General features: G+C 42.0%; 1 pseudogene; it reads right to left on the reverse strand.

Moving 5' to 3' along the window:
* Positions 1-5645: 5645 nt before the first annotated feature.
* The window catches only part of LOC134489938 (L-amino-acid oxidase-like), a 29953-nt pseudogene continuing 21281 nt past the window's right edge, over positions 5646-14317 (reverse strand).

A 14317-nucleotide genomic window follows, 5' to 3' on the forward strand; every position in this document is an offset into this window, starting at 1 on the left:
GGTTGCCAGGATGAGGCATTCTGCTCCTGCCAAGACCAAAATTACAGAAATCTGAACAACACACCCATAGAGTGAAATGGTATACCTCTTGGTTACAAAACTGACCAGCACTTGTGGAACGATTGAGAGAACTTGGCAGAGGTCCATGAAAGCCAACTGACTGAGGAAAAAATACATGGGAATCTGAAGTCCAGGGTCTGTTTTAATCAGAAAAATAAGGAGGCTGTTTCCCATCAGAGCAATCAAAAACATGAAGAGAAGCCCCCAGAGGAACAGGGCGGGTGACCATTGATGCAGAAGCCCAACGAGAAGAAATTCTCTCCATGAAGTTATATTCTCCTCTCTCATCCCTCCTTCATTTGCCAAGCTTTTACCTAAAGATACGAAAATAATTTGTGAGATTTGTTGTGATAAATTTTGTTGAAATGAACAAAATAGATATTCTCCTCTCCCCTCCCCATTTTGTTTCAATTTGAAGAAAGAGCATATCATGTGCCGTGTCTGATAAGATTACTACTAACTTCCAGGAACTATCTGGAGATAAGTGAAAATGCACAGTTAACATGATTTGGATGCTGTCTTCATTTGGATGTGTTTGGGTCTCATATGTTCCAAGGGATGTTTTGGTGACAGATCCAAAGTCTTGCACAATCCTTGTTTGTTGACATCAATTTAGAAATTATAATTTTTAAAAATTATTTTGTAGGGCAGCATTGAAAGATATTCCTTTTGATATACATTATTCTGTGATTATGTAGAACCAAATCTATCTATATTTTGGATACTCCTCAAATATATCAATATATGTTAGTTCATATTTAAATCAATCTATCTATCTATTGATATCATCATAGATAGATAGATAAATAGATAGATAGATAGATTTAAATATGGATAGAACTAACATACATTGATATATTTGAGGAGTATCCAAAATGTTGAAGTTTTGAATTCAATCAGGTGCCTTCAAAACAAAATGTTCTTCATTTTTCACCTGGTTTGTTCTTTCTTGCATGATGCTATACATCCCCATAGCCATCTGTATCTTTCCTGAGTCTCCATATATCTGTCCAACCTGTAATATACTGTCAGTATGCATGTCCAATCTGTCTGACCATCTCTTTCCATCCTGCTTATTCCCTTCCATTCTCCTCATGCTCTGCTAAAAAATAAAATAATGAAAATTTTCTCCATGTTGCTTCTATGTTTGTCTGTCCCTGCCTTGTCTGATCCTGGGTGAGGGGATCCATTTCACTCGTGGGTCAGAGAGTGAATTTGCTCTTTCACAAGTGCATCCACGAGAAGGCTGGGCACATCTGTGAGCGGAGGCTCGGGCAGGGGGGAGGACGGTTGTGCTGCTTGGCTCCACTGCCTTGCTTGACCAGCCCTGGAAAGACTCAAGCTCAGGTCTGACGTCCAGACATGAAACAACTAGTTGAGGCCATCTGCCTTGACTCTCTGCCCTTCCAAAGAGAAATGTGCTGCCTTTGTAACCTGAAATGCTAAATATAGACAAATTCTTACAGATTAAGCCACTATAACATACTTTTTTTGTGTGTGCCTTCAAGTCAGTGTTGACTCCTGGCGACTGCCTGGACAAGTCCCTGCAGTTCTCCTGGTGATTTTAGTGGTTTGCCCTTGCCTCCTCCTTCCCAGGGCTGAGAAAGACGGACTGGCCCAAGGTCACCCAGCTGGCTTTGAGCCTAAAGTGGGGCTAGAACTCCTGGTCTCCCGGTTTCTAGCCTGTTGCCTTAACCACTATGCCCAACTGGCACTCTCTAACATACATACATGTACACATACATACATACACACATACATGCATATACCCACCCACTCCCACACACACATCTCTAAGATTATTATATTTAAATCTAACCAATCCAATCCAATTCCATTGCCTTGCCTGCAAATCTTAAGTTCTGTTGCCTTGCCTGCAAATCTTAAACCTCAAATAACATTGGTTCAAATTGATCAGCACATTGACAGATGGATGGATGGATGGATGGATGATAGGTATAGATAGATGATAGATAGATAGATAGATAGATAGATAGATAGATAGATAGATAGATAGATAGATAGATTTTCCGCACAACAAAAATATTCTGCATAGGTGGGGTGAAGGCAAATGACCCAGCCACAGTCATGCAGGGAAGGGGAACGTGGAGCTGGGTCTTCCTACCCCTTCACTACGCTGCCTCACCAGCCCCACCCTGGAAAGCATCTGTTGCCCATCGGTTTGACCCTGATGTACCCCACTGCACACTTCTGAGTCCTTAAAAGCTTGAACCACATTCTCTTTAACAGTAACCACAAAGGAAAAGCTTCTTGAATATTACCATGACGTGCTGCAAGAGAGATACCTTTATGTGCAGCCCCAAGCCCCCGAGCAAAACTCTGCAGTGCTCTTAATATAAACACAAGACACGGCATCTGTCTTACACTCAAAGCACGGGACAGGACCTTCTCTTTGTCCAACTCCTGTCGAAACAATTAAACATTAATGACAAGCTTTGGTTTTGCATCTCCAGTAAAAGGAGGATGAAACCGTTGAACATTTGGAAAATAGGGACTTGTTTAGCAAGATCAGGCAAACAGATTCGTTTGTTCTTACTCAAGCAAAGAGTGATCTGCACTGTCAGGCCTACTGATAAAATGAAATTTTGATTTTAAACGTATGCACAGATGAAAACTCACACACACACACACACACACAAACACACACAGAGTGTCATTTACTGCCTTATGAATTCCTGGATAAAGCAGGGATACAATTATGATTTGTTGTTGTTGTTGTTGTTATTGTTGTTAGAGTTTAATATATATTAACATGCAATATATTATGATAAAGCATATATCATTACTATTGTTGCTGTGGTTGTTCTTACGTAGTAATTATATTTGCCAGCCTGGAAGTCATTTGCAAATATAGTTTTGTGAGTTTAATAGTTGCAGTATGGACTGTTAAAGAATATCAGCTTACCAAGAAACAATTATCTCTTCAGGAATCAAGAATTACATACCTGCATGTGTCGGCAACAGCAAACGGGGAAGACAGGGGCTTTTAAAATCCAAAAGATCGGTTTAAGCTTCTGATTCTTCCCCCAACTGGATTTTTCCCCCATTCCTTCTTTCATAGCTTCCTCAAACCACCCAATGTGATTCTGTTCAAATGTATTGTAATTATTCTTCCGATGCAAGAGTCACTGTCTTTCATCCTTCAGGAAACAAGCAGCTACCATTCTGAAAATTAGGGAGACAAGCTGAAACTTTTTACAATCAAAATCAGGGAGAAAAATCCGTGCCACAGATGTACAGATGGGCAACAAGTATTCATCTGATTTTGATCAGATACAGATCTGATTTTTAAAAATCTAGTCTCTAATTCTGGGGTCACTTGTACACACACACACACAAAGAAAATAAGAAATAGACTCAGTCTATTCTTCCAAGCTTAATTATTGATAACCAACATAATTAAATTTTTACTTAGCAATAGAGGAAAGGAGAAAAAACTGTCTACTCATTTTGAAGAATTCAAGGTAGGGCCCATCTTCGTGTCATTCCTCCTGCAACCAACCAAGTCTTTCATATATCCAGGGAGAGGTTCTGAGCTACTTCTACTTCAGGGAATTGGGTTCTCAGTCCAAGATTTTAATTAAGATGCAGTTTCAAAAGTGAAAAGGTCAGAGTATAGATCATTTTACTTCTGGAGGTTTTCTTTTAACTTTCTGGTTTTCTTATTTTAAAGAGAACTTCCTACCCATTTAGTAAATTGCAAAGTGACGTTGTGTCAGTTCCAAAGACAATAGGTGTCGCAATAAGCATAGAAGAGACAGATTTGCATCTGAGAATATAACTGAGTTTATTGATGCTAATGCTAGGAACCTTTACTTACTTAATCCCTCCCTGATCTTTATTCATCTGAGAAGCTGACCTGGTTATCCACTGCTTATGTGTCCAGCCAATGTCCAGCTTAGTCCTGGCATTGTGCCATGTTGTTTGGCCTAAGCCTCAGGCCCATCCCTTTAGATCTCCAGAGCTGCCCATGTTCTGCTCCCAGGCCTTTTGCACAAGGATCCCCTGGTTCTTCCTGGGAGAACCCACTGCCAGCATAACATACATTTTGTTTCCTAATGCTAACATCTCCTTCAGGTCAAGCTCCACTCAAAAGTTGAGGTGCTTCTGCTCTTCTTCCTTATCAAAAGCCTCAGCAGTGGGAGCACCCAGCCAACTGGACCGGTTCCAGAAGCTAAGCAAACTAAGATGCATCCCACCTGTATGTTATCATCAAGGGTCAAGTTCAGCCTGATAGTGTCTTAGCTCTTTGATTTCCAAGCCTTGGCACCCAGATTGCAATTATGATGTCGCAGCGAGCCACGGTCATGTGATTGTCATTTCCGATGTACTCTGCCAGCTTCCCACAAGCAAAGTCAATGGGGAAGCCAGCAGGAAGTCAGAAGTTGAAAGTCATGGTTACATGAGGTCCTCGCTTAACGACCTGCACGGTCCTTGCTTAACAATAACAACCGGACTGCCAGAATTGCCATCAATAAGCGACCCGGTCATGTGACAATGCTGTTTACAACCGCATCGCTTAACAATGGCAATTCTGGTCCCAATTGCCATCGTAAGCCAAGGACTTCCTATAGTGACTTATCAGCTTTGAGGAAACTCTATGCTACACGCTCTGTATGTATATAGGTATTCTATCCTACATCTCTTCTTGGAGGGATGCTGAAGACATGCAAGGGATTTAAGACCCCCACTAGGGAGGGGGAACCTAGAGCAAATTTTCTGGGATAATCTTTTATTTTGATTTTTTCTAATCGTATGGCATAGTAGTTTGGTGTTCATGCTTCTTTTCTTGCTGGGAAATCCTTGTGAGGTCCAGCCTTTGCTGGAATGTGTGAGTGCAGTTGGCTTTGATGATATTGCCTTTGTCTGCATTTGTCATTTAGTAGGAACTTTTGGCATATAAACTTGGACTGAGTGTGCTTTATGATTTATTGTGTGCCTCCCACCAATAATGGGTTTTGCTGACTTATGTCTGTCAAGCTCAGTAGGTCAGAACAGGCACTTCTCTTCTCTACAACAGTGTGGAAGTCGTCATTCCTCTCTAGTCTGTTTTGGTTGAATAGTGTATCCTGTTCTGAATACTGTGTTTTTGGAAGGATATCAGCCAACTGGAGCACACCCAGAAGAGAGCAACCAAGTTGATAAGGTGTTCCGTAGGAGCACCTATGAGCAACTGTTGGAAGCAATGGACATAGTTAGCCTGGAAAAGAGAAGACGGGAAGCCACGATAGCTATCTTCACATACAGTAGATATGTTTGACCTTCCCCAAATTGATTGTGAATATTGGCAAAGTTGCCCATTTTTAAGGTCCATATTTTGCTCAAATCTTAACTAGTCTTCACCAGATTTGGTATGCTTCTGGTGATAATCAGCAGGAGGCCGTAGTGTTTTCTACAATGTATAGTTTTTATGCAAAATATTCCAGAAATGAATGTAATATCCAGTAGAATCTTACGCAGCGGAAGACTCCATATTTCCTATAGCTCTGAGTTCTGTAGACAAATGAAGACTCTTATATAATCCATGTCCATTAGGCTCCTAAGGAGGAGATTTAGCCCAAGGCTTAGAACAGGGCACTAGAAGAACTGCCCCATGCTGTTCTGATGCTCACCATACGGGGTAGATGAATGCTACTTGCAACTCTTATAGCAGATACCATTGCACTGTCAATCCATCCATAGGGGTAGGCTGTGTGTTCCCCTGCAAAGTAGACTCTACCTTCATTCTGAGACAAAGCCTTGGAAAAATGGCTAAACTGGTATGGAGTGGGAAAAGCAAACGACCCCATGGAAAACTTGTCCAGGGCCCATTTTTGAATCACGTGCCTGTTGCACACACTTGCAAGGTAATTCTTGGAGATGCTGTGAATTTCTGAAAGATCATCCATAACTACATCAAGACACTTTTCGTCACTGAGTGGAACGAAGAAGTCAGCATCATCGCTCAGTGTGTATGAGACCAGGAGCACCCCAAGGCCACTAGGGAAGTCATGATTTGGATAGTAGACTATTCATGTTGGGTGATCTGTGATGGACTTCCCACCTCGGATTCCTTCCCTCTCCCAAAATCTGTCTGTGCAAACCAAGGCAATTTTAGTAGCACTTGTATAATGGAATGAATGCAGAGCGTGCACCTTTAAATGGGAAAGAGGGGGCTGGAATTTGATGAGTCGTGTGGCTTTTGCTGTCGCTGTGACAAGGACATAGTCAGCAATCAGAAATGACGAGTCATCTTTGCCTTTCTTGTGGAAAAACACCCGCACTTTCTTGCCCAAGCGAATGATCTTTTCTACTCTGCTGTTTAAATGGATTATCCCGGACATTTCCTGATAGAAGCTGTTGGGCAGCTGGTCAAATCCACCTGTGATTTCCTCAAAACTGAAGAGGTTGAGGTAGAAGGAGGAGGAAGAAATTAAAGAAAGATGTAAAAGAGTTATTTATAACCATAGTCGTAATGCCAGCAGTGCTTTCAAAAACAGTAGGATAACTCTTTTTTGTTTTTACTTTATTTACTGAGCTATATTAGGATGCATCCAGAACAGGCAGTTCAGGATACTTCTAGGTGGGTGCATTGATTCATTTCAGGATTGGCTGTAGATAGATTTGTTTCCACAACATTGTTTGTTTTTGAGTTGATTTATCTCAGGCTTTGCTCTAGTCCAGTGTTTTTCAACTTTGGCAACTTTAAGATGTGTGGACTCCCAGAATTCCCCAGCCAGCTAAAACACTGCTCTAGTTAATAGCAATTATGGGGAAAACTAGCCCTGGAGCCTGTCCTTTATCAGTCATTGGTTGAACTCGCATCAATGAACTAACATAGTCATTGGTTGAACCGTAAACTAGCATCACAGTGATTGGGTAGGCTTTCAGAGATTTTCACTGGATCTATTTCCATCTACCTTAACCTTAGCAATCTCACCTTTTTTTTTTCAAACCACTAGAAAAATGCATACAAATATAAGACCTGAAAATGGGAGGACAGAGGGAATACTAGCAATTCATTTGATTTCCTTCCTCTGTGGAGTGGGTGGGAGAGATTGTTGTTACTTTATGACCAGCAATCTCAGGGGATAGTGCTACTGTTCTTTGCACTCTCCTGTGGTCAGCTGGAGGAAAAGAGGTTGAACACTGATTGGCTCACAATATTCTTAACAAGCACAAGGCTTGCAATGGTGATATATACACAGTATATATCCTGCATGATATTTTAGTTACATTAACCACCAGGAGGCAATATGTGACCAGTTTCATCCTTGCTGAGAATCATCAGATGTACATAGCCAGATCTTACCCTGTAGGGTTCAAACCCTCTATTAGGAATTGAACTCTGTTCATTATTTAGGAAGCCCTGTGAAAACCATGTCTTATTTTCTGAAGCAACTCTCAACAGTTCTGCTCCATCTTCTACCTTCCAGCTGTGCAGAATGAAGCTATCATGTCTCTTCATAGCTGTCTCTTCTCAAGGCCAAACATACCCAACACTTCCCAGCCATTCCTCATAAGGTCCCTTTCAGGCCACTTGTCATCCTGGTTGTTCTCCTGGACATTCTCAAGTTTGTCAATGTCCTTTCTAAATTGCAGTGTCCTGATTGAGGCCTGATCAATGAGATATCTTTTTCAAAACAATCAAGAAAATACAAAACCCTACCCACTGTCATCTAAGAGGGTTATATAGGACCAGACAGAGGTAAGAAATGATATATAGTATCCAGCATCTTCATTCAAAAAATCTCCAATCATCTCTACTGCTCCTCTGCTCAGATTTCCTCCTTTAATTAAATATTCCTGTTGAAGAAAAATGGGAAATGGTGGAGGAAAAAAAGTACAAATGCTTCCTTTTTGAATCTAATTTGTTTTAAATTTCATTTTCAACTAGCTCAAAGCAAATACAAGGCTTGATCCCAGAATCTGCCTCCTATATATAAAAGGGTCTTTCCATCTACGGGAAATGTCAGCAACAAACTCCTGCTGGTAAAAGATGGGTGCATAATCTTTATGAATCTCTCTCTCCCATTACAGCAACACTCCCTTCTCTAAATTTCCTTATAAAGGTTGGGATACACTTTCCAAAAGCAGAGATTTTTGGAATGTTCAGGGCATGGTGCTTCCAGTGGAAGAAAACCTGGATCCAACCCAGTATAATGTAAAATAAAGTACTAGAGATGGGCGGGATCTGATTTTAGCTACTAAAAAGAAGAACATTGCATTCAGCTTACATATATGCATACATATATACATGCAAACTCTTCAGCAAAGGATCGTTACCTTGTCGTGGTGCTGGAGCTTGAGCACCTCAATGATGCCATGAGCTAAACCATGAAGGGCCACCCAAGATGGGAAGGTCATGACAGAGAGGTCAGACTAAATGCGATCCCTGGGGAAGGTAATGGCAACCCACCCCAGTATTCTTGCCGTGAAAACTCAGTGGATCAGTACAACCAGAGATATGTCAGTATACCATCGGAAGATGAGACCCCCAGGTCGGAAGGTGGTCAAAATGCTACTGGGGAGGAACAGAGGATGAGTTCAACTAGCCCCAGACGTGATGACGCAGCTAGCTCAAAGCCGAAAGGACGGCTAGCGGCCGACGGTGCTGGTGGTGAACGGCGAATCCGTTACTCTAAGGATCAACACACCATTGGAACCTGGAATGTAAGATCTATAAGCCAGGGCAAATTGGATCTGGTTATTGGTGAGATGTCAAGATTAAAGATAGGCATTCTGGGCATCAGTGAACTGAAATGGACTGGAATGGGCCACTTCACATCAAATGACCACCAGATCTACTACTGTGGACAAGAGGACCACAGAAGAAATGGAGTAGCCTTCATAATTAATCGTAAAGTGGCAAAAGCAGTGCTTGGATACAATCCAAAAAACGATAGAATGATCTCAATTCGAATTCAGGGCAAGCCATCTAACATCACAGTGATCCAAATATACGCCCCAACCACAAACGCTGAAGAAGCTGAAGTAGAGCAGTTCTATGAGGATCTGCAGCACCTACTGGAAAACACGCCTAAAAGAGATGTTATTTTCATCACGGGAGACTGGAATGCTAAGGTGGGCAGTCAAATGACACCTGGAACTACAGGTAAGCATGGCCTGGGAGAACAAAACAAAGCAGGACATAGGCTGATAGAATTTTGCCAAGACAACTCACTCTGCATAACAAACACTCTCTTCCAACAACCTAAGAGATGGCTTTATACATGGACTTCACCAGATGGACAACACCGAAATCAGATTGACTATATCCTTTGCAGCCAAAGGTGGTGGACATCTATACAGTTGGTAAAAACAAGACCTGGAGCTGACTGTAGTTCAGATCACGAACTTCTTCTTGCACAATTTAGGATCAGACTCAAGAGATTAGGGAAGACCCACAGATCAGCTAGATATGAGCTCACTAATATTCCTAAGGAATATGCAGTGGAGGTGAAGAATAGATTTAAGGGACTGGACTTAGTAGATAGGGTCCCGGAAGAACTATGGACAGAAGTTCGCAACATTGTTCAGGCGGTGGCAACAAAATACATCCCAAAGAAAGAGAAAACCAAGAAGGCAAAATGGCTGTCTGCTGAGACACTAGAAGTAGCCCAAGAAAGAAGGAAAGCAAAAGGCAACAGTGATAGGGGGAGATATGCCCAATTAAATGCAAAATTCCAGAGGTTAGCCAGAAGAGATAAGGAATTATTTTTAAACAAGCAATGTGCGGAAGTGGAAGAAGACAATAGAATAGGAAGGACAAGAGACCTCTTCCAGAAAATTAGAAACATGGGAGGTAAATTCCAGGCCAAAATGGGTATGATCAAAAACAAAGATGGCAAGGACCTAACAGAAGAAGAAGAGATCAAGAAAAGGTGGCAAGAATATACAGAAGACCTGTATAGCAAGGATAACAATATCAGGGATAGCTTTGACGGTGTGGTCAGTGAGCTAGAGCCAGACATCCTGAAGAGTGAGGTTGAATTGGCCTTAAGAAGCATTGCTAATAACAAGGCAGCAGGAGACGACGGCATCCCAGCTGAACTGTTCAAAATCTTGCAAGATGATGCTGTCAAGGTAATGCATGCTATATGCCAGCAAATTTGGAAAACACAGGAATGGCCATCAGATTGGAAAAAATCAACTTACATCCCCATACCAAAAAAGGGGAACACTAAAGAATGTTCAAACTATCGAACAGTGGCACTCATTTCACATGCCAGTAAGGTAATGCTCAAGATCCTGCAAGGTAGACTTCAGCAGTTCATGGAGCGAGAATTGCCAGATGTACAAGCTGGGTTTAGAAGAGGCAGAGGAACTAGGGACCAAATTGCCAATATCCACTGGATAATGGAAAAAGCCAGGGAGATTCAGAAAAACATCTATTTCTGTTTTATTGACTATTCCAAAGCCTTTGACTGTGTGGACCATAACAAATTCTGGCAAGTTCTTAGCAGTATGGGGATACCAAGTCATCTTGTCCGCCTCCTGAAGAATCTGTATAACGACCAAGTAGCAACAGTAAGAACAGACCATGGAACAACGGACTGGTTTAAGATTGGGAAAGGAGTATGGCAGGGCTGTATACTCTCACCCTACCTATTCAACTTGTATGCAGAACACATCATGCGACAAGCTGAGCTTGAGGAATCCAAGGCTGGAGTTAAAATCGCTGGAAGAAACATTAACAATCTCAGATATGCAGATGATACCACTTTGATGGCTGAAAGCGAAGAGGAACTGAGGAGCCTGATGATGAAGGTGAAAGAAGAAAGTGCAAAAGCTGGCTTGTAGCTAAACCTCAAAAAAACCAAGATTATGGCAACCAGCTTGATTGATAACTGGCAAATAGAGGGAGAAAATGTAGGAGCAGTGAAAGACTTCGTATTTCTAGGTGCGAAGATTACTGCAGATGCTGAGTGCAGTCAGGAAATCAGAAGACGCTTAATCCTTGGGAGAAGAGCAATGACAAAACTCAATAAAATAGTTAAGAGCAGAGACATCACACTGACAACAAAGGCCCACATAGTTAAAGCAATGGTGTTCCCCGTAGTAACATATGGCTGCAAGAGCTGGACCATAAGGAAGGCTGAGAGAAGGAAGATCGATGCTTTTGAACTGTGGTGTTGGAGGAAAATTCTGAGAGTGCCTTGGACTGCAAGAAGATCCAACCAGTCCATCCTCCAGGAAATAAAGCCAGGCTGCTCACTTGAGGGAACGATATTAAAGGCAAAACTGAAATACTTTGGCCACATAATGAGAAGACAGGACACCCTGGAGAAGATGCTGATGCTAGGGAGAGTGGAAGGCAAAAGGAAGAGGGGCTGACCAAGGGCAAGGTGGATGGATGATATTCTAGAGGTGACGGACTCGTCCCTGGGGGAGCTGGGGGTGTTGACGACCAACAGGATGCTCTGGCGTGGGCTGGTCCATGAAGTCACGAAGAGTCGGAAGCGACTGAATGAATAAACAACAACAAAAACAACCTTCTACTAATACTCTCCCCTTTCCCAATTCTGAGGAAAAAAAATGTCAAGAAGAATGTAGAAATGAATGTTATGCATTATGGAGAACCTAGGGAATCAAATGTCCATGATTTGACAAACTGTTCTTTTGTCAAGTCATGGACATTAAGTACAGCCAATTTTTTTTCCTTCTAAACCTCTCTCAGAGGCTTTTCAGCCATGCCTTGGGCAAATTATTTTTGCACTAGAAAGTTAATCAAATAAATAGCAGTGACTCGTGGGAATCATAACTTTGGATTCCAAGGCAATAAGATGCTTTGGAGCATGCAAAGATATGTGTAATGACTGTAATACTCAATCTGCCATTAAGTTCGATTCATATGTGACTGTAGTAGAAATCTCTCTAATGGAGAGTAGTATACAGAACAATGAAAAAGTTGTGAATGAAAGTTCCCGCGCTTTCCCCAAGTTAACCAACCCAATGAGTTCAAATCCCCCTCCTCTTCTCAGGCATGCAGCTCCCCCCTTCACGTCAGTCAGTTCAGTTCGATGCAGATGTCTCAACAGCTCGGCAGCTTGACCTTGGACACCAGAGATGTCCAAACAAGATGTTTTCACACTCCTGGCAAGTCCCCCTCCCAACTCTACTAACTCGCAAGTCCCAACATGTGTTAACTCCACTCATGCATGCGAATCCAATCAGATGTTCTTGGAATGTTTGATCGGGGAGCCTGACAATATGCTCGTAGCCCCAATCAATTTAAGGTCACCAATAGAAGAGAATATCTGTAGCTCAGGGCTGAACTGTGGACCAAGGACCAAGGACTCCACAATTTAAGGTCTTTTCCAGGAAGTGCACTGCCACTGCAGAAGGCCACCACATGATCCAAAAGAAGATAAACCTGTGGAGTCCTTGGTGCTCTCTGAGCCTTGTTGTTTTCTTGCAGATGTTTCATTGCCTGACTAGACAACATCTGCAGTGCGAAAAGGGAGTGGGCCTTGCTCTCAGTTTATACACTGTGGCTCGCCCTGCTTGTGTTGATGGGGGTGTTGTTCTCTCCTTGGGAGCTCCTTGATTGGGCTGTTGTTTGCTGCTTGGTTGACTGACTGAGTTGATAGTTCCTTGGTTAGGGTGTGTTGTGCTATTTGATGGTTCATCTGGTGTTAATCCAGTAGCTTTTCCTTATATGGCCATACTTTTCACACCCCAGCCTGAGGATACTTAAGTTTGACCTTCTTATCCTGCCAGCGTGATTTGTTACCATACTTAGTGGCTTGGTCCTTGCAAACAAACCAATACCAACAGGGCTGACCCCAGAATTAACTGGTTTATATATTTACCAAGTGCTCCTTTCCACTACAAGGTTTTTAAGTTTAATAATGCATCCTATAACCATTCATTCAGCTGTATGCATATTACTGTGCATAATTTGCTGCATTTATATAGCAACATTCAGAAGCTCTATCAAAGACTACAAAATGTAACTTGGTTGCAGCGTTGTTGAAATGAAAAAGTACCCACAACCAATGAAGAGTATGGCTGAGCTATTGAAAATCACTGAACATGGAGACATTGCTGTGGGAACCAGTTCCATTAATTAATAATTTCCCCTTTATCTGTCCTGTGACCAATTTTTCTGGGTGTCTGGCAGGTCATTCTTCACCCATTTCTTTTACATTTTATCCCTTCTATTTACATCACTCAATGCTAGTGCTAAAAGCCTGCTTTGTACATGGCTAAGTTGGATGGTAGAACATAAGCAGATCTGATTGACTGATTATGTGCCACCAAGTCATTCTCAACTCTTAGCAACCACATAGATACAGCTGCTCCAGGGTTATCTGCCCCCAACCTGGTCCTGCTGATTGCTCTCTTCTTTTCTTCTACTTTTCCTTGCATTCTGGACTTCTGAAGAGAGCTGGGCCCTCACATAAGATGTCCCAAATACAATAATTTTAGCCTGGTCATTTGTGGCTCAAGTGAGAACTCGGGGTTGATTTGTTCCATGATCTATTTGCTTGTTTTCTGGGCCATTCATCTTCTCCAACTCCAAAGATCAAAAGTGACAAAAACCCTTTCTGTCTTGCTTCTTCAAAGTCCAAGCAGACTAAGGAATGTATTAAAGGAAAGCACTGGAGATTCCTTGTAGATTCTCAGCATCAATCAAGCTCAGCATGATGTTCTGCACACTGACAAGGAATCTGCCCTGTTGCTAAACCAGGGCACTCGATGGCATGAAAAAGGGATGTCACCCTGCTTTTCTATCATAGTGTCTATAATGAAATCTCTGCCAAGCTAATCCTCATGGGCTTGTGTTATCGTTATCCTGGATCCATTTAGAATTTGCCTCCCAGCTGTACACTGCGGATGTTAGGGCTATAGAGCACTTCAGATTTGCAGGGAAGAATGTGATTAAGAGCTCCCATAGGATGCATGGAGCATCTTCCAGCATCCCATCTTTTGTCAGGATGTTGCAGCTGTGAAGGATGGCCACAGGAGTCCAGAAAAAGATGCAGATGTTTTCAAGTGTTCCTGACAGGTGCTATATGTGTAACCATATGCATCTTAGAGGTACATTGTTTTAGGACTGAAAGTTTTCAGTTCTGAAGAATTCAGGGAAGTGAGATTTCGGTAAGAGTATAAATGTTGGTTCCTGGGCCATAGTTAATTGACTTGTTCTTAGGCCAATCTTAATAGATAGTTAATTTCAATATATAGTAGGACATCTAGTAGATCAAAATCTTTCTTGGGCATTGCCCCAGCATCATATAGAGACAGGAAC

Source organism: Candoia aspera, chromosome 2 (assembly GCF_035149785.1).
Source record: "Candoia aspera isolate rCanAsp1 chromosome 2, rCanAsp1.hap2, whole genome shotgun sequence".
In the NCBI taxonomy this organism is placed as follows: Eukaryota; Metazoa; Chordata; class Lepidosauria; order Squamata; family Boidae; genus Candoia; species Candoia aspera.